Raw genomic sequence first — 22154 nt, 5'->3', positions numbered from 1 at the left:
CAGCAAAAGCAAAACAACTCATTACGGAACAATTGAACACCGTCTCAAAAAAAGAAACCACACATATCTGTAAACTATCTCACTAATATAAAAAATGACAGAAAACACCAGGAAGATGGACAGCATCTCATTAACATATTCTTAAACATATGATATTACATCTAACATTGGAGTTTAATTTATACCTGGCATTTGGATTCAAACAAGTCTGAATTTTTTTTGAGCTTTCCAACATCTTCAATTAGAAGCCAATTTAAATAGAATTTGGTGAGTTTTCTAGTGTATCCACCAGAGTCTAGTCATTTTAGCTACTCATACACTCTTCTACCAATCGTTTAACTTCCAAACAGTAATAGCGGTAACAACAGAGTCCTGAAGTACTGAAGTAACATACTGCAATTAATTTTTATATCAAATGAAATATATTCTTACCCTCAATGGGATGGTACAATGTTCCTGAAGTTACTAAATATGTCCTTGGTGATTATAATCTCTCTTCTGTTCCCATCGCAATTCTATGTTGATGTCCTGTAACGCAGAGATCAATTTAAAGGTTAATTATCAATACACCTTGTAAAATATGGCAGTAGAAAAAAAGGAAAAGCAGATGAAATTGAGTTAGGGATAGAGATAAGGATATGTGCATGCATTCTTCCTACAGATCAAACAATGAAATATGAAAAGCTACTAAAGACCTTGTTTCCTTTCTTTACTACCTAATTCAAGTTCCATTTCCCTTCACCCAATGCATTCACTGGCCAGGGTTTTTTAGCTGGTGGTGTGATCCAAAACTAGATTTTTAAAAAGTAAGAGCCCTTACTATACCTATTTTATTTTGACCAATAAAATCTTATTTTATGTTATTTTTTATTTTTGTGGGTACACAGTAGGTGTATATATTTTATGGGTACAGGAGATGTTTTGATACAGGCACACAAAGTGAAACAAGCACATCATGGAGAATGGGCTATACATCACCTCAAGCATTTATCCTTTGATTTCAAATCAATCCAATTACACTCTTTGTATTATTTTAATAAGTTCAATTAAGGTATAATGGACTTCAGTTACTCCGATGTGAAATAGCAGGTCTCATTCATTCTTTCTAACTATTATTTTTAATCCATTAATAATCCTCACCTCACCCCCAGTCCCCACTACCCTTCCCAGCCTCTGGTAACCATCTTTCTACTCTCTGTTTCCATGAGATCAATTGTTTTCATTTTTAGATATCACAAATACGTGAGAACATGCAGTGTTCGTCTTTCTGTGCCTGACTTATTTTACCTAACATAATGATCTCCAGTTCTATCCATGTTGTTGCAAATGACTTGCTCTCATTCTTTTTTATGGTTGAATAGTAATGCATTGCATATATGTACCACATTTTCTTGATTCATTCATCTGTTGTTAAACACTTAGGTTGTTTCTAAATCTTAGCTGTTGTGAACAGTGCTGCAACAAACATAGGAGTGCAGATATCTCTTCAATATACTGATTTTCTTTCTTTTGGGTATATACCCAACAGTGGGATTCTTGGATAATACAGTAGCTCAATTTTCAGTTTTTGAGGAACCTCCAAATTGTTTTCCATAATGGTTACACTAATTTACCTTCCCACCAACAGTGTACAAGAGGACTCGGGGGCTCACGCCTGTAATCCCAGAACTTTGGGAGGCCGAGGCGGGCGGATAACGAGGTCAGGAAATGGAGACCATCCTGGCTAACACGGTGAAACCCCGTCTCTACTAAAAGTACAAAAAAGTTGCCAGGCGTGGTAGCCCACGCCTGTAGTCCCAGCTACTAGGGAGGCAGAAGCAGGAGAATCGCTTGAACCTGGGAGGCGGAGGTTGCAATGAGCTGAGATCAGGCCATTGCACTCTACCCTGGTGACAGAGCAAGACTGCACGTCTCCGCCCCCCCTCCCCCCACACCCCCCCAAAAAAGAGTTGCCTTTTCTCCATATCCTCACCAGCATTTGTTATTGCCTATCTTTTGGATATAAGCCATTTTAACTGGAGTGAGATGGTACCTCATTGTACCATTGATCTGCATTTCTCTGATGATCGATGATGTTGGGCAACTTTTCATATGCCTGTTTGCCATTTGTGTCTTCTTTTGAGAAATGTCTATTCAAATCTTTGCCAATTTTTTATAAGATTTTTTCCTTCTTTTCTTTTTTATTTTATTTTATTATTATTATTTTTTCCAAGATGGAGTCTTCCTCTGTCCCCCAGGCTGGAGTGCAGTGACACGATCTCAGCTCACTGAATCCTCTGCCTCCTGGGTTCAAGCAAATCTCCTGCTTGAGAATTACAGGCGCCACAACCACGCCCAGCTAATTTTTGTATTTTTAATAGAGATGGGGTTATGCCATGTTGGCCAGGCTGGCCTCGAACTCCTGACCTTGTGAATGACCCTCCTCAGCCTCCCTAAGTGCTGGGTTTGCAGGCATGAGCTATCATGCCTGGCCAGATTATTTTCTACATAGTTGTTTAAGCATCTTATATATTCTGGTTATTAATCTCTTGTCAGATGGATAATTTGCAAGTATTTTCTCCTATTCTGTGGGTTTTCACTTCACTTTGTTGATTGTATTCTTTGCTGTCCATAAACTTTTTAACTTGGTTTGATCCCTTTTGTCCATTTTTGCTTTGGTTGCCTGTGCTTTGGGGGTATTGCTCAAAAAAAATTTGCCAAGACCAATGTCCTGGAGAATTCCCCCCGATGTTTTCTTGTGGTAGTTTCATAGTTTCAGGTATTAGCTCTAAGTATTTAATTCATTTTGATTTGATTTTTGTATATGGTGAGGGATAGGGCTTCATTCTTCTACATATGGATATCTAGTTTTCCTAGCACCATTTGTTGAAGAGGCTATCTTTCCCCCCACATATGTTCTTGGCACCTTCGTTAAAAATGAGTTCACTGTAGTTTTGAGGATTTGTTTCTGGGTTCTCTATCTGTTCCATTGATCCATGTGTCTGTTTTTATGTAGTACCAAGCTGCTTTGGTTACCATAGCTCTGTAGTAAATTTGAAGTCAGGTAATGGAATGCCTCCAGTTTCGTTATTTTTGTTTAGAATAGCTTTGGCTGTTCTGGATCTTTTGTGGCTCCATATACGTTTTAGATTTTTTATTCTGTTTCTATGAAGAATGTCATTGGCATTTTGATAGAGATTGCATTGGATCTATAGATTGCTTTGGATAACATATATATTTTAACGATATTGATCCTTCTAATCAATGAAGATGGACTATTTTGTACTTGTTGGTGTGCTCTTCAATTTGTTTCATCACTGTTTTGTAGTTTTCATTAAGTGAATCCCTAGGTATAATTTTATGTGTAGCTATTGAAAATAAATGTTTTTAAATTTCTTTTTCACATTGTTCACTGTTGGTGTATAGAAATGCGGTTGAGTTTGTATCCTGCAACTTTACAGAATTTATCAATTTTAACAGTTTTCTTGTGGAATCTTTATATTTTTCCAAGTATAAGAATATATCATCTACAAACAAAGATAATTTGACTTCTTCCTTTCCAATTTAGATGCCCTTTATAGCTTTCTCTTATCTGATTGCCCTAACTAGGACTTCCAATACAATGTTGAATAACAGTCATGAAAATGGGCATCCTTGTCTTCTTTCAGATCTTAGAGAAAAAGCTTTCAGCATTTTCCCAAGCAGTATTGTGCTAGCTGTGAGTCTGTTGTATATGCCGTTTAAAATTTTGAGGTATAGTCCTTCTAGTCCCCTTTTTTGGGGGTTTTTATCATGAAGCGATGTTCAATTTTATCAAATGGTTTTTCAGTATCTATTGAAATGTTCATATGGTTTTTAATCCTTTATTCAGTTGATATGACATATCACATGGATTCATTTGCCCATGTTGAACAATCCTTGCATCTCAGGAATGAATCTCTCTACATTATGCTGAATGATCTTTTGAATGTATTGTTGAATTTGGTTTACTAGTATTTTGTTGAGAACTTTTGCATTAATATTCATCAAAAATATTGACCTGTAGTTTTGTTGTTGCTGTGTCTTTGGCTGGTTTGGTATCAGGGTAATATTAGTCTCATAGAATGAGTTTGGAAGTATTCCCTCCTCCTCTATTTTTTGGAATAATTTAAGTAGAATTGGTATTAGTTATTTGAATGTTTGGTAGAATTCAGCAGCGAAGCCACCAGGTCCCAGGCTTCTCTTTGCTGGGAGAGTTTTTATTATAGTTTCAGACTTGTTAATTGTTATTGATCTGTTCAGGTTTTGTATTTCTTCCTGGTTCAGTCTTGGTGGTATAGTGACCTTCTTTATCTCTTCTTATAGTTTTGTCTTGAAATGTATTTTGTCTGATATAAATATAGCAACTCCTGCTGTTTTTTGGTTTCCAGTGACATGAAATATTTTTTTCCATCACTTTGTTTTTTAGTCTATGTGTGTTTTATAGGTGAAGTGTGTTTCTCTTAGGCAACAGAGCAATGGGCCTTGATTTTTGATGCATTCATTCAGCCTGTGTCTTTTGATTGGAAAATTTAGTCCATTTACATTCAGTGTTATTATTGATAAGTAAGGACTTACTCCTGCCATTTTGTGATTTGTTTTCTGATTTTTTGTGGTTTTCTCTTATTTCTTTCTTTCCATCCTGCCTTCTCTGGAGAAGGTCATTTTCACTGGTGATATGGTTTAGTTTCTTGCTTTTTATTTTTATGTATTCATTGTATGTTTTTTGATCTGAGGTTATCATGAAGCTGGCAAATATTATCTCTAGAGGAAGGCAGGTGAATCAGCAAAAAGAAAACTAATAAAAATGCTATGTGTTAAGTTTATCCCCCCACTTTTTAACTTTTTGTTGTTTGTTTCTCCAGGGTTGGTTTCTGGTGGCTTATTTGGTTCATTTCATGAGGTCATGTTTTCCTGGATGTTTTTGATGCTAGTATATGTTATTTTGGTGTCTGGGCATTGAAGGGTTAGGTATTTATTGTAGTCTTCACTGTCTGGGCTTATTTGTGGCCATTTTTCTTCAGAAGCCTTCCAGATATTTAAAAAGACTTGAGTGTTGTGTGTATCTCCTTTAGGGGGCAGCTGAAGCCCAGTAATGCTCTGGTTCTTGCTTACTCTTAGAGGTACTGCCTTTATGGTCTTGGACAAGATCTGGAAGAATTCTCTGGATTACCAGGCAGAAACTCTTGCTCTCTTCCCTTACTTTCTTCCAAACAGATGGAGTGTCTTTCTCTCTCTCTCTCTCTGCTTAACCACCTAAAGCTGGAGGTGGAGTACTCAAGCACCCCATGGCTACGATGACTATTACTGTCCTGGGTCAGGCTTGAAACTAGCACAGCACTGGTCTTACCCAAGGCCTACTCTAACCATTCCTTGACTACTGCCTATGTTCACTCAAGGCCCTGGGGCTCTACAATTAGCCAGTGGCAAAGCCAGACAGGCTTGTGTGCTTCCATTCAGGGTGGTGAAATCCCCCAGACCCTGGATGGGTCCACAGGCGCAGTCAGGAAGACAGGGACTAGAGTCAATAATCTTAGAAGTCTACCTGCTCTTCTATTGTATTGTGGCTGAGCTGGCACTGAAACCACAAGACACAGTTCTTCCCACTCTTCCATTTCCTTTCCAAAGGCAGAGGAACCTCACCCTTTGGTCAACGCCACACCAGGCCATGAGGAGTAGTGCCAGACTACCACCCATATTCCTTTAAGGCTTAAAGTTTCTTTGGTCAGCTTGTGGTAAATGCTGCCTGACCTGTGACTCACCCTTCAGGGCAGTGGGCTTCCCTCTGGCCCAGGGAAGGTCCAGAAATGCCGTCCAAGAGTCCCTTTTCCCTCTGCTTTTCTCAAGCAAGAGTTTTGTCCCATAGCCACCACAGCTGGTAATGTGCTGAGTCTCCCCTGAAGCCAGCAAGTCTCAGAGTCTCACCCAATGCCCTCCATGTAGTACCTGAGTGTCACCATTATAGAGGGCCCAAGGGCTCTTCAGTTAGCAAGACTGGGCTCTTTCCTTTAAGGCAGCAAGTTCCATGGCCTGTTAGGAACTGGGCTACACAGCAGAGGTGAGCTGTGGAAAAGTAAGCATTATCTTCTGAGCTCCATCTCCTGTCAGATCAGATCAGTGGTGGCATTAGATTCTCATAGGAGTGTGAACCCTATTGCGAACTCCGCATTCCAGGGCTCTAGGTCGTGTGCTTCTTATGTGACTTTAATGCCTGATGATCTGATGTGAGGTGGAACAGTTTCATGCTGAAACCATCCCCCATCACCCCTGTCTGTGGAAAAATAGTCTTCCATGAAACCAGTCCCTGGGTGCTAAAAAGGTTGGAGACTGCTGCTGTAAATGTATAAAAGACACTAGTATCCCTTAACTGTATAAAAGATGCCACATCTACATCTATACATTCACATATATACTAACCCAAGTCTTATGTATTTAATAGTAGAATTTTTGTCACTGTGAATGAAAAATCGCAGACATGTTTGTTTGTGTCTGGTCAATTTTGCTGTTTGCATATTCCAGTAACAACTGGATTTTATTTTTCTATTAGCTTAATACAACTACTTTGATCAGTTGTAGGGAAATGTTGTAACAATTACATTGATTTTTTTAAATGATCCAGTCACTCTAAGTGCTTTCTTATGATCTCTATCTAATGACTTTGTAAATTCCCCAAATCAAACTTCTTTGTATTTTTCTGTTGGAATTGTAGTGACAAGATACCACCTTTTACTACTCATGTAGAGCAGCTGTCCCCAACCTTTTTGGCACCAGGATTCAGTTTTGTGGAAGACTATTTTTCCATGGATAGAGGTAGTGGGGATGGTTTTGAGATGAAACTACTCCATCTCAGATCATCAGATTCTCATAAGGAGTGCACAGCCTAGATCCCTCATATGTGCAGTTCACTATAGGGTTCAAGCTCCTATGAGAATCTAATGCTGCCGCTGATCTGAGAGGAGGCAGAGCTCAGGCGATAATGTTTGCTCACCTCCTGCTGTGTGGCCCAGTTATCAACAGGCCATGGACTACTAAGGGTCCGTGGCCTGGGGGGTTGAGAACCCCAATCTAGAGAGGTATATTGTGATTTGTAAATTAATAAAAGGTCTTGTGAAATATTTTCTAGTTTCTCATTTATTTGGCTAACTTCATTTAAAAAGTTACACTGTACTTAGAAAGACAATGCCTGCCAGCCTTAAGAAGTCATCTTTAGTTGTATTTCAAACTTATCTTTAGTCATAAGAAGTTGGAAGTAAAGGCACAAAGTTATTGTAAAGAAGTATTTGTATTTGTTAAACATCTGGAAACACAACAAGTGAAAGCCAGCATATAGGTTCTTGTGTTATCAAATTATGAAACTATACTAACCAAAAGAAGTAGAAAAGCATTGTAAAGAAAGCATTAACTGTACTTTAGTTCAAGATGAATATTAATAAAAAAATCATTATTTTTTTTTCTCCTATGTTTAAAAGTCTTAAAGCATTTGTTCTAAGTGGTCATCAATATTTCGCATAGATGACTGGAATAATAGTCATTAAATAGTCATTTCATAGTGTTAAAATAACAGTTTTATTTGAGATTTTTTTAATGGTAGCTATTTTCTTTGCCTCAGAAGAGTCAAATATTGTCTTGTAACAGACTATTAACATATATTAGAATGTGTTTGCTGGTCTCTCTACTAGGGAAAGCAAAGTTTTGTTGTTCTTCAGTCAGATTTTCACCACTGGTAAAAAGGAGTATAAGGTAACAGGAGAGCGGTTTTCACTTAGAACCTTATTGTTTTATGCTTTTTCCTGCATTAAGTTGTGTTTTAATAGGTAAAGTGCTTTGGACCAATTCTTTTATAATACTGAATTGTAACGCAACAATTTTCTTGCATGGGAGAGGAATGTTTGAAAATGAATCTTGTCTGAAGAGTGATGGGCATATAAGAAATAGCATTGTTAATATACACATTGAGTATGTAAGACACATAGGGCTGTGTGCTAGAGAAAGGCACAAATGTGTTTCTCTGGAACAAAGCCTGAAAAGGTCCAGGTCCCACAAGGAAACTAGGACTCAGTGGACTTATTTCCCTATTACTGTCCCTTTTCATTTCTCCCTCTTGTCCAATTACCTGTACTGTTTTAATTTCCTCCCTATGACCCTCCTTTTCCTTATTTCCTTTTTAGCTTAGCTGTCCTCTTGCCACATTTAGACAGAATTTAAAGTGCCTGTGATATCTAAGCATCTAACATCATGTGGTACAAAAGAATGAAATTGGACCCTTATCATCTTATACCATACAGAAAAATCAACTCAAAATGGTAAAATATAAGACCTGAAACTGTGGGTCTAGCTAGCGATCAGCTTGCTGTTAACTAGATGAAAGCAAATAGAAGAAGTTTCTCGACATTGGCCTTGGCAATGATTTCTTGGCTATGACACCAAAAGCAAAAATTGAAAGGTAAAACTACTTTAACTAAACTAAAGGTAAAGTACTTTAAACTAAAAAGATGCTGCAATCAATAAAATGAAAAGCAACCTACAGAATGGGAGAAAATATTTGCAAATCATATATCCCATAAATAGTTAATATCCAAAATAGACCAAAAAACCCCTACAACTTAATAGCAAAACAACCAAACAAAAATCCCTATTAAAAATTAGAAAAAGACTTGCTCCGCTTGATTTCCAGCCTTTTGTCTTCTCCTTCACAAGAGGAAGAGTTCCACAGAGTAATAATTGGTTTGGAGAATAGATCGTATGCTCTATAATAGAACACTAAATCCACAAGGTTTTTCTCCCATCTAGAAGTGTCACTTTGTTTTAGAAGACCATTCTATTGACTTCTAAGGCCAGCTATTTCTGGGTGGTGACTGCATGGTAAGACCTGTGAATTACATAGATTTGAACTCACTGCCTTGCTTGTTTTGTTATGAAAAAATATTCCTTGGTCCAAAGAAGACACCAAAATGAACAAACAAGACATAAATATGATCAAAGATGCTCAACATTCCCAGTCATCAGGAAAATAGACATTAAAGCACAATGAGATATCAGTTCATCAGTTCTCATCTGTTAGAATGTCTATTATCAAAAAAAGAGATAAGTATTGACAGGTGGTAAGGATGTGGATGTAAGGATATCCTTCTATACTTCGGTAGAAATATACATTTTTGTAGCTACCATGTGAAATAATATGGAGGTTCAAAATCTAGCAATCTTATTTCTGGGTATTTATCTAAAGGGATTAAAATCAGAATCATGAAGAGATATCTGTACCTCATGTTCACTGTAGGGTTACTTACAAAAGCCAAGATGTGGAAGCAACCTAAATGTTCATTGACAAATGAGCGGATAAAGAAAATGTGTGATACACATAAAATGAATGTTATTCAGCTTAAAAAAAAAAAAAAGAAAATCTTGCTATTTACAACAACATGGATAAACCTGGAGGACATTAAGCTAAGGGAAATAAGCCAGACACTGAAAGAAAAATACTACATAATTTCATCTATATGAGAAATCTAAAATTGTCAAGCTAATAAAAACAGAGTAAAATGGTGCTTGCCATTCTTCTGGGGAGAGGGGAAAATGGGTAAGTAATAGTGAAAGGGTACAAAGTTTCCGTTATACAAGATGAATAAGTCCTAGAGATCTGCTGAAAAGAATTGTGCCTATTGTTAGCAATGTTGTGTTTTATACTTCAATATTTGCTGCGAGGGTAGATCTTATGTTAAGTTTTCTTACCACAAAAAATAATCATAAATAAAGAGGGTGAGAGAAAACTTTCAGAGGTGATGGATATATTTATGGCATAGATTGTGGTGATAGTTTCATGGGTGTATACTGATTTCCAAACTCATCTACTCGTACAATAAATACGTACCAATATTTTTATGTCAATCACACCTCAAAAAGTGATTTAAAACTAAACAAATAAAAAAGTTTATGTAATGACATAGATCTTTCTACCTTCTAATGGTTTATGTCTTTGGTATTCTATGCATATGAACTTCCTACAGAATTTAGGACTTTGGAAATTGTTAATAATTTTTTTTTCTAGGAGAATAGGTCAAACATTATTTTTTTTTCCTTTGTTTTCCTATAAATGTTCAAGCCAGGTCAGAGCAAACATGTTGCTGAAATATCTTGCCCTTACAGCGAGGTTCCAACTCCATTCTGGACAACCTGTCTGTTCCTTGCTGACATCAAATTTTGCCCTTGAACAAGCAGAGGTTCCATTTTCCTTTCAGAGTAGATTAATAGGCATCTGTTTTGTGTTGAACCTCCTTCCAATTTCCTCTCTGCTTGATTCTCTCTGCAAGGCTTTTCATTTTAATTAGACTAGTCAATTACTCACACAAGAGAATATCTCACATATTTAAAGCCAGTAGAGTTTTTCATCCACTTTTTCAAATGTGGCCATTTAACTCAGTTAAGAGCTTTTCAAAATCCTTCTTAATAAAAGCACAGATAAGGCATTTATTAAAACTTAAGATTCTCCACTCATTCCCATTATGTTTCAGGCAGGCTATTTCTTAGTATCATAGTTAGTTATCTTCACAGCTCTCAACAGTTTTCTTTTCCATTTTTCTATTTACAATCTCTATTTTCCCTTTTGTTTATAAGGTAAAATCCCCGAATGATTCAAAGTGCGTTCCAAACAGTAATTGGAAATTGTGTTTGCTGCAAGAATTCATTAGGTTTAGTCCTTAGACCATAAGTCCAAAATCGAAAGAATTTAAAATATAGTTCAGGACAGTAAAGCACTCAATGACAGAAGAATTGTGACAATAATAAATTGTAAGTCAAGCCAAATCCTCAAGAGTACTGTGCAGTTGCTCTTTGTAAACCTAGCTAATGATCAGCTTATTATTAACTGGATTCACATATTAATGTAGAATGTAAATATGAAAATTTTCTAAAGCACCCAAGACGTTCCCTGGTATGGCTGGGTTGCCTCTGCTTTTTGAAGACAAAGTTTTACAAGTCTTTCAAATATCACAGTGGTGTGGCATTGAGTACAGCTAAGGAGAGGTCAATATAGGCTCCAGTCTCTTCACCATAATTGCCTTTTCTGTCTTAATGAGGTGTGTTAATCATAGGCTAATATATTTAGCCCCAGAGGCAATTTCTAATTTGGGGTTCTCCCCTTTGTCATCCATAATTGTATATACCAAAAGCAAAGAGAACATTTTAATATTCTCTTGATATTAACATGGGGTTTGACTAAAAGAAGAAGAATTTTATCTTTTGGGAGGTAATGACTTTTCTGAGTGTGACCATAGTGGAGTAAAGATTCCTTGAGAAAATAAAAATGGTGCCCACTCTATATTACAAGCAGTATGAATGCACATTGTTTGCATTCCCAGTTCAGTATTCTTTGAGATGCCATACAGCCTGGAGGTTGTGCATAAGGAAAGGAGGTTGAGATCAACCCAAAATTTAGTAACAAATTATTTCCACAAAATCAGGAAAGAAAAATGCTCTTTGGAGTTACCAAAGGATCCTATGAAATGTATCAGCTAATGTGGCTTAGTTTTACCACTTATACTGATGTTCCTTTTCCTGTTCCTTAAATAGAAGCCGCCTTCTCCAATTTTCTTCTAATCCCTTCAACAGTAAATAAACATGGTATTACATTGTGTATGTTTGCCAATTGCCAATAAATTCATTTACATATAATGAAATGTATAATGTATAAAGAAAGCAAGAATGGGAATTTACAAAGCTGAGAACTGCATACTTTCCCCAGAAGTGGTCAAACAATGGTGAAATGGGTAGGGGCCAAAGAGATGCCTTTAGGGAATTATAGGTTTTGTATTCCTGGTTTCATGCCTATTTTTTTTTCTGGTTGAAATGTTGATACACTTACTTATCTATCCCTATAGTAAAATATCCTGTGATTAAAAAAAAAAAGAGTTCTGGGAATCTAGGACAGAGGAGTAAAAAAAGGTGTGGGAGCATTTCAGAAGAAGGTTGCAACAAACCAGGTCATCTTATACATTTCACAAATGCTAGTTACATTTTCAGATATCAGTTATGGGTCATGAAAACAAACAAACAAACACAGAAACTATATATAGAATTTTTTTTCTTGGTTATGTTTGCTTTTTCTTTTCTGTAACTTACAAAGTACACATTGACTTGTTTACTGATTAGAGCAAATACAGTTTCCACATCTTTAGCATACATCTTTGAAGACATGTATACATAAGGATGACTTGGTCTCATGCTCTGGTACAGATAGAAATATTTTCAATAAAGTTTTATGGGAGAAAATAATTGACAATTTGTATTTCTATCAGTTAATAATTGATAAATTATGTGGTTGACTGTGACTGTGTTACGTTACTAGAACAAAATCACGTTCATCAAGCAAAAAATTTGTGTTGAAACTGCTTGAAGATTATATTTCTGTATTAGCAAAGGCAGATGAGTATGCCGTGATCCAGAAATAGATATTCCACTCATGCATCCAATCTCCCCCAGCCAGTCCAGGGCTTACCTAACCAACTGATCAGCCATACTCACTTTGTCTTCCCCATTTCCCGCATATATTTTCATATATGCACAAAACAGAGTCTTCAATCTTTAGTCATTACAAACATCTTTCTTTTCTCCTCCTTCAGTTTCACCCTGATCTGTGCTAATCTGAGTTCCCTGCTTAGTGATAAAACTTTGCCACTCAGCCCTCAATCTCTGGTCTCTTTGTCTTCACTTTTTCTTTAATAGTAGAATAATATTTGCTAAAAGCTCTCTGAAAAGGGCACTGAATCACACAACCAAGACCTTGGTAAAGGTTAAAGTGATGAATGTGAGGAATTTGCAGCTCCTTAAAAGATAGATACAAAATGTCATTACCATTCTGAAATAATTCCCACTTTCTAACTCATCAAATATCTCATGATAGAGTGCTAAGTTATTTAAAAATTGTGCTAAGAATGTACTGGAAACACCAAGATTTAACCACATACATTCTTCCATATGTCGTATACACAATGTTAATCCCTGAGATAATTTGTCTTTGCAAGCAATTCTCTCTTCAAACTTAGAAAGTCTGCACAGACTGAAGAAATTATCATTATGCCCACAAAATGGACTGGATTCCTTATTTTTTCTTCTCTTCTCCTTAGGTGGCAAAGAATAAAAGATGAGAGGAATTTGTACTAACGTCGGTTAACTGTTATTGAGCAGGTTAATAGGTACTAGATGCTGTCTTGAGCACTTTGTATGATTATCTTTTTTGATCACCAAAACGTTGACCTAATTTAAGTTATCATATAGGTCATTATATAAAGCTGAGTAATGCATTTTTTAATAATCAGCCCATTCTTCTAAATATTTTATTTTAAACAAGAATATAAGACAACAGAAGATTTAAGAAATGCCACATTTTTTACTGGCGACGAGAAGAATAATAATAAATGCATTTGTTCATAGTTTTATCTATTTTTTAAAACATGTTAATTATCTACATAAACCACGTTTCATGCATAGAACTTTGAACAAGACATACATGCTCTCTACCCTACTAAAGGTATTTTCTGGCTATAAAGGGGATACAGAGGTGGAACTAATTATGCTTGCTAAGAGGATAACCCGTGAGATATGAAAATACATGCAGGAAATGGGGAAGGCAATCCATTTAGGGGTCAGAGAAGGTTCACATCAGAAAGTGATATTTAAACAAAACACTAAAAGATAGAAAAACATTTAGTTGAAGATGAGAATCCAAAAGTCCAGGGACAAGAAAGAAAGTAGAAGGTGCTGAATGAAATTCCATTATGCAAGGACAAAGGCAAAGTATTGAGATAGAAATTGTAGGCAGAGACAGGAACTAGAATTTGTAGGCATTCTCAAGCTATATTAAGGACTTTGAGTTTTATCCTAAGGTAATGAATACATCGAAACAACCCTGATATGGTAAAAAATATCAACTTATAGCCACAAGGCAGTTTCCAAAATGTTGACATAGATAGTCAGAGGAAGAATTCACTGGAAGAATTTTGGAAGGTGGGATTTTTACCCACATTCCAAAGCTCAGGCTGTGATCACTTATCCTCTCATGATCTCTGGCTGTGACCACACTCTTGATCAGAACTTCCTCTTTTGACCATCATTTTAGAGTATAGAGGCTCAGAAACTTGAATCAGTACCTATCTCTTATTTTAGGTTTTTCTATTTTTAATGCTTCTTTTTAGGTGAGAATAAGAGTTCTGTTTTCTTCAGTTTGAATACTTCAGCCTTTGTGAAGTGAAAATCTCATAGCAGACAACTCCACTTCCAACATCAGTCATCATTCTTTTTTTATTTTGTAATGTTCTTTTTGTTTAGGGGTTGGAAAACTTTGTGTGTAAAGGACCAAATACTAAATATTTTAGACATTGTTGTTCACATAATGTTGATCATAACTACTCAACTCTGTCACAGTAGCAGAGGCAACCATAGACCATATGCAAATGCATGAGTATCACTAACAGAACTGTGTTTGCAAAAACAAGCCACTAAATTGGACGAGTAGTTTGTCAAGTCCTGCTCTTGACTAATTCACCTGTCCCCAGACTATGTAATGTGTCTCAATACGTTGCTCTTCTAAGTACCCGTCTGGGTGTTTTTTCCTATCAAGAGTACCATATTTTGGACCTCATTGCTACTCTACGACTTATCCCTATGAAAGTAATAGCACCCGGCTAATGTTATAGCAGATTAATATTTGAGGACAGGATAAAGTCCTAGTTATTATTGAATTTACTATGGGTTTACATTATTGCCCATGATCAAGCCTATACGTCTAACCAATCAAGGTTTTATGGCAGACTCCCTACCTTGTGTCCCATTGTCTTTGGTTCTGATTTCAGCTTTCTATTCCAAAGTTGGGTCTGAACTACAGTCCTCATAATTACTCAGTCTTCTGCAATTTAGTGTATTGCCTACGGCTGGATTGTCTAAATACTCCTCAGTGCTTCTTTGAAAGATCTTGACGTTGCGTCCATGTTCAAACCTCCTTGAATCTGTGCTTTCAGTAGCTACCCTTCTTCTTTTTATTTTATATATTGTATCACACTTCCATTAATGTTTGAAGTTCATCAGTAGCTCTGTATTCCTCATAGCGAAGAAAAGTAGTAGTAGGGTTTAAACAGCAATTCAAATCCCTCTCATGAGAATGCCATTATACAGGTCTTATTTTCTTTTTATTTTAAAATATGCAAAAAATTGTTAAATTTTTATTTAATAATCTTTAAATAAAGATTATTATTCTTATTTTCCAATTCTTATTTGGATTTAACAACATATCTTACCATATTATTTTGCTTAAAATTGCATTTTATATCTCAGTGTTTCCTTTTTTTTAACAAAGTGTTTCCTTTAGTTGTTCTTTGGGCAAATATAATACAGGTATTTTATATATGCAGATTTCTGTATTTTGCCCTAAATTGGCAAATATTTTCCCTTGGAATTTTGAAGCTGTTCTTCTTTATTTTTTTTCTATTTCCGTCTTTAATGTGTAATCTTAATCTAATTGCATTTGGATTAAACTCTAGCCTCTTGGAACTGCAGCAGATTGTATTGAACCCCTGCAAGCAGCTTCATGTGCTTCAGCGCCAGGCCATGGCACTTTAGAAAATTCCTCTGTTATACAGTGGACTACAGTCACACCCTCTCCAATGAGATCTAAAAGCCAGACTCAGGGGTGAGGGTGGGGATAGAGGTTCTTCCAAATTTGATTCTTCCTTGAGTATTCTGTCATCCTTAAATGTAGTGTAGTCTCCTTATATTTGCTATTCCTAAATTATTTGAAGTACTATTTTACTATTCTATTTTTGATGATAGTTAGCCTTTTTTTTTTTTTCACTAGTTAGCAATGTTTTATAGCAGGGGTCAGCAATATGGCCAATAGACCAAATCCTGTGTGCTCTCTGTTACCTGTTCTGCAAATAAGGTTTTATTGAAACACGCATATTGTCCATGGCTGCTTTTATGCCACAAAGACAAGAGTTGATTGAGTAGAGAAAGAACACAGATCTATGGCCTGCAAAGGTTAAAACATTTGTCTTACCCCTTATAGACAAAAGTTTGCCCACCCATTCTTCAAATAATTTTTTTTGTTGTTGTTCAAACTAACAATGAGTAACTTCTGTCTCTGACTGATACCTTGGTAAAAGAAGTTCTAGGAGACACAGTTTAAAAGATGAGATTTTTTTTTTTAGTTATAAATCAGAAAACAATATGCCAATTACTAACTGTGAGCAATTTTTTTTTTTTTTTTTTTTTGAGATGGAGTTTCGTTCTTGTTGCCCAGGCTGGAGTGCAGTGGCGCGATCTCGGCTCACTGCAACCTCCGTGTCCCAGGTTCAAGCGATTCGCCTGCCTCACCCTCCCGAGTAGCTGGGGTTCCAGGCGCCAGCCACCACGCCCGACTAATTTTTATTTTTAGTAGAGACAGGGTTTCTCCATGTTAGTCAGGCTGGTCTCAAACTCCCGACCTCAGGTGATCCACCCACCTCGGCTTCCCAAAGTGCTGGGATTACTGCCACTGTGCCCTGCCAAAGATGTGACTCTTATATTGGTTTGGTCACACTTGGGGCTTGCCGTGGAAATGACTTACTCATAATTCACAAAATATAGCCACAGTGAATCAAGCTACTCTCTCCAGGGATACTGCTCAGATGGTGCCAGCTGAGCGGAGTGAATGATTAATCTTGTTGACAGCAAATTTTGCGCACTTGAAAGGACTTTATAGTTGAAGTGTTCCATCCTCACTTTAAATCATCTGGATTTATTTTGTTATCACCATCATAATAACCAAATTAAATCCTAAATTGATAATCTTATGAGGAGTTTTGTGATTATTCTGGAACAGTGTTGGTGGGGGAGGGACATCAGGAAAGAACACAAATCCAACTAAATATATTACCTTATTATTTCCACATAGAGACAAGCTTGTTGATTTTTTATATATAATGTCCACTGTGAAGCTACAGAAATGATGGCCTTTTAATATATAACATGCTTAACTTTCATGAGATTGACACCAATACACAGATTTCGTGTGTTGACACCGAGGTACTATAATAGCTCATTTAATTACCACAACCACCTTTGAAGTGGCTAGATTTTGTTCTCATTTTATATAACAAGAAAGTGAGAAAAATCATATAACTAGCAACTGAGTCAGGAATAAAACCATTGTTTTATGATGCAAAAAATGGAGCATTATTTCCCATAAAATATTCTATGTTTCCTTTGACTGATTCCTTTATTGGCATGGCTTAATAAGTGATGATAGTAAAGACTGCTCTGTAAATTCACTTTCCAAAATAAACACCTCCAGATTTTCTATAAAAATAAGCCATGTTAAAGGAAATAATGATTTCAGATCATGAGAATATAGTAGATTCTTAAGACAAACTTACTCTCAACTCAGTTCTCTAGTAAGCATTGAATGAGTTCCTTAGAATGCTCAACTTAATGTGAAATTGTAAAAGATAAATAATACAGTATATGGTCCATGTTGTCAGGCCGTTTATGATCTGGTGATACTAACCTATATGTATTGCACACATATTCTGACTTAAAGGTCTGTTAACACATCCTGAATATAGTGATCATTTTTCAGCATCTCAGCTGAGGACCAGTCCAGTGTCCTGAGCTAAAGAATGTTTGATGATGAAGATAATTTAGCATCTTAGAAGCAAAGCTAAAGCTATGTGATTAAGTCAATGATAATACATTAAAAAGTTAAAATAAAATTTTTCTTATAAAAAAGAGATTGTTATTATTTTTGACCTCACCTTCTAAATCTCAATCCTTTTATTATTTAGTAAATTGTATTTTTAAAACAATTTCAGTAACATTTCCTACAAAACAAAGTTTTCGCTCTTGTCTCCAGGTGACTGAGTTTGTTGCACCCAGGTGCTGCAGAAGATAAAGTCCATTCACAGAGGAGCTAGGCTTCCTTATGTATTTCTAATTAATAAATAAACATAAACCAGGAAAAATGTCTCCAGAAAAATATGCATCAAATATGTATATCTGAAAAACAGTTTCTCAAGTAAATATATGTCTGACATATAGTAAAAGTCCACAAGATATGAAATGGATGAGTGAGCTAAGTTTTACATTGATAAATAAAATATCCAAGCCAGATTTTGATTAAAAGATATTTTATTTCCATTTCAGTACATATGATAATAGTTAATAGGGGCTGTATTTATTAATCTAAATATTTTCTGTCAAATAAAATGTAAGGGAACAACATAGGTTGTTGAATGAAGAAGGAAAAAAAAACTTTCAACACAGGGGTATGCTTGCATGCTTCTGATAATTAGAATAATCTGATAATTGACTTCTTTCTCCCTTCACAGGAGGGTGCCAATTAAAATAAACTACAATTGTGCTATTTGGTCTTTAGCATCAGAGCGGATGATGTTTGAGTTTATGGCCAGTTTTCTCAATGTGTTGTCCAATTAACCTCAATGGGAATGATTCACATCAAATCCCTGGGGTTCTCGATGAAAGGGAAAGTCAGCCAGGCTGCTACAGGGAAAACAACTTTTATATGTGCTCTAAAGCTCACTGGTGGGCCGTTCTAGTGAAAAACGTGTGCCAGTGGAAACGTTTTACTATTGAGGTAAAAGGCCCCCAGGGTTTCTTTGTATATCACTGAGGTAGAAGAGACTAACAATAAGTGACACAAAGGGAAATTGGGCATATCAGTCTTAGTAGAATCTGACTCATTCCATCAAAGAGCTGAGAAAATGTGTACAATTCCACACGAACTAAAAGAAGTCATGAAGGATCAAATCAGGGAAACGTATAAGATTTCCTGAGAAAGGATGTTTGAGATGAATTGTTCTATCAGATAGTGGAGTAAATCATTTATAAAACTTAAATATCTGCTTAATTTCCTGATATATTTTAGATATTCTGAGTTAACTGCAATTATGTTTCAGTCATCAGGATTAGCTAATAAGTAATCAATAATATTAACCCCCCAAAGCTAACTACACTAGCTTTGCAGCAAAACAAAAAGAAAATAATCACGTACAATTTTTATAATAGTTTATGAGGAATTAATCCATTGACATCAAGGTGGGATGAGAAAATGTTCTTGTTCATACTAAGTTTGTTCACACTAAGTTCTAGATTATTGAAACCCTTAAGATAATGGTGAACATCAGCCAATTACTGAATGTTCATTTACTCAACAAATAATATTGAGAATGACTGTAAGCCATGTACTATACTTGACATACTAATTATTGTGAGCCATGTACTAAACTGGGGACAAAATGTCGACTTCCTTCAAGGAGTATTTACAAAATAGAGAAGAAAATGACAGATACATGGGCAATTAATACAAACAGAGATAAATATTTTGATGAGACAAATAACAGGGTCTTGTCAGAACACAGGAGGGACCAAGAAGAAAATAAAGAATTTGAATAACACAACTATATATATATTTTAATAAATACATGGAGAACTCTGAATCCAAAGAAGCATAAACTTTACAACGAGACCTATAGAATTGGAAGGCATTGATGACATTAGGCCACAAAGAAAATATCCATCAATCTATGAATGATATCATACACGTATATTGGCTTAATATGAAGAATAAATAAAATTTTTAAACTTGGCCAAACAACCCATATTTATTCCCATACACATTTGTATGTATGTTTAAAGTTTGGTAATTTCTATGCTTATCTGTGTACACTCATCTATAGATGAAAAATAAGAGCACTACGTATCAAATCTAAGAAAAAAATATCAAAGATATTCTCAAAAGACAATTTCAAACCTAATATGTATTTTTTAAAGCTAAAGATACTGAGAGAGGAGTATAGAACATTAAATTCTTGCTTTTAACTTTAAAAAGTTATGAAAATATTGAAAATATTTATTTTTATAAGCCAGATACTGATGACCAAAGTAAAGAATGAGAAAGGTTAATTTATAACATAAACACTGTTTCTAACCAACTTTAAAGTCTTAAAAAACAAACATTTGCTTTTCTTAATCTAGACACAAATACGGGAAATAAGAATGCTTAGAAGCTAACATTTAACTTTCTGCAAAACAGAATTAGCAAAGGAAAACAAAAACTATAAAATAATCTTATATATGATGAAAATTTCATTTATGATGTTCAATGTGAACATGAATACAAATACTCACATTTTAAAATATATCAAATAAGTGCAGTAATCTTAAAATAATTATACTTTTTGACCAACTAGAGCTAATCTCTTAGGTTTAAAAAAATAATTATTTTTTAAGAGATGAGTTCTCACTATGTTGCCTAGACTAGACTCAAACTCCTGGATCTAGCAATCCTCTTGCCTCAGCCTCCCAAGCAGCTGAGACAACAGCTGTGTGCCATCGCACCTAGCTATGTATTTTTTGAAAAGGTTATTTAAAACAAAATGTTACTGTAATTCAACTCTGTCAACCACACCTGGAATAAAAAAATTTTCTTTCCTAAGGCACTTCCTTAATGCACTTCTATAAAAATTCATAATATCTCAGATCCAGTTAAAATATTTTCAACAATTGTTACTATTGATCAACTCCTTTTTTATAATGACATAAAAATTGTATGTATTTATGGTGTACCACATGATATTTTGCTGTATCTGTCAAATCATTGTGGAATGGCTAAATCAAACTACTTTATACATACATTACCTCACATACTTTTTTTTTTTGGTAGTGAGAAATTTAAAATGTACTCAATAATTTGCAAGTATATAGTAGATTGTTCTTAACTATAGTCATCATGCTATACAGTAGAATGCTTGAACTTATCTCTTCCATCTGAGATTTTGTATCCTTTGACTAACATCTTGCTAGACCAATCCCCTAGCTTCTGAAAACCACCATTTTGCTTCTGTGGGTTCAACTTTTTTGGATTCCATATATAAGTGATATTATGTGGTATTTGTCTTTCTGTTCCTGACATTTCTCTCAACGTAGGTCTTCCACGTTTATTTATGTTGTCATCAGGAACAGGATTTCCTTCTTTTTTATGGATGAAGGGTTTTCCATTGTGTGTATACAGTACATTTTCTTTATTCATTCACCCAACATTTACCACGGTGAGAGAAGAAAGCAACTCCTCTGTTTAATGAATGGAATCCTCTAAAAACTTCAATACACATATATGAACTTTCAGAAGTATTCTCATTAAATTGGGAAAAACAGAAGGATGCCCTCTTTCACAGTGTCTACCCAGCATCATCTTCAGGATCTAGCCAATACAATAAATTGAAAGGAAAAGTTATATATAGTTAATAAATAATCTAAACATATATTTTACAGAAAATATAATTTTTATTCCAAGAGTCGATGTACTCAGTTGTGGTAAAGCAAAGCTACAAGAATTCTATAAGGATCCAGGATCAAAACACAACAATTTTCATATATGTGTCAGCTATTAGGTTGGTGCAAAAGTAATTGTGGTTTTTGAAAGTAACTTGGTGGAAACCACAATGACTTTTGCACCAATCTAATACAATCAACAGTTGTGGGAAGAATTTTAACTTTTCACTCTATGTTTGTACTGTTTTAGCGTTTATGTGCATGTATGTTGTAGTTTATATGTAGGTATTACTCATGTAAAAAATTAGTTTGGTGCTTGCTTCAGCAGCATATATACTAAAATTGGAATAATATAGAGATTAGCATGGCCCCTGTGCAAGGATGACACGCAAATTCATGAAGCTTTCCATATTTTTCCCATGAGATAATCGTCTTCAGGGTCCTGGAGGCCCTTGAGGTGGGCTGAGTGGTGGAATGAGAGGCCCTCCTAGTGGAGGCATGGTGCAGAAACCAGGATTTGGAGTGGGAAGGGGGATTGCTCCAAGGCAGTCAATCTTCATATATTTTCAGGCAGCCATACAAACCCTAGTTCCCACAGAATGGTGAATTTCTTCAACCTGCCATCGTGGAGTATGGCCCCAGTCTGTTAACTGCTTAACTTTGTATATTAAAAAAAAAAAAAATCAACCTGGCTGCTGTGTGGAGAAAAAATGAAGGCAAAGCAATTTTAGATGGCTGGTTTAGAAGCCTACGAATTGGACTAAAGTGAAGGAAGACATGAAGATAGAGACAAGTGGGTACGTTTTACTTTAAAATTAGAATTGACATATTTTACTTATATGAGT

General features: G+C 35.5%; 1 non-coding gene across 1 annotated transcript; it reads left to right on the top strand.

The window, feature by feature from the left end:
• Positions 1 to 21621: 21621 nt before the first annotated feature.
• On the top strand, positions 21622 to 21725 carry LOC112132251 (U6 spliceosomal RNA). Its single transcript, XR_002914046.2, has one exon. It is a non-coding gene; the product is annotated as a U6 spliceosomal RNA (small nuclear RNA).
• Positions 21726 to 22154: the final 429 nt, after the last annotated feature.

Source organism: Pongo abelii, chromosome 12, assembly GCF_028885655.2.
Source record: "Pongo abelii isolate AG06213 chromosome 12, NHGRI_mPonAbe1-v2.0_pri, whole genome shotgun sequence".
NCBI lineage: Eukaryota > Metazoa > Chordata > Mammalia > Primates > Hominidae > Pongo > Pongo abelii.
The sequence above is the reverse complement of the archived record's forward strand: the minus strand, read 5'-3'. Positions and strand labels throughout refer to the sequence as shown.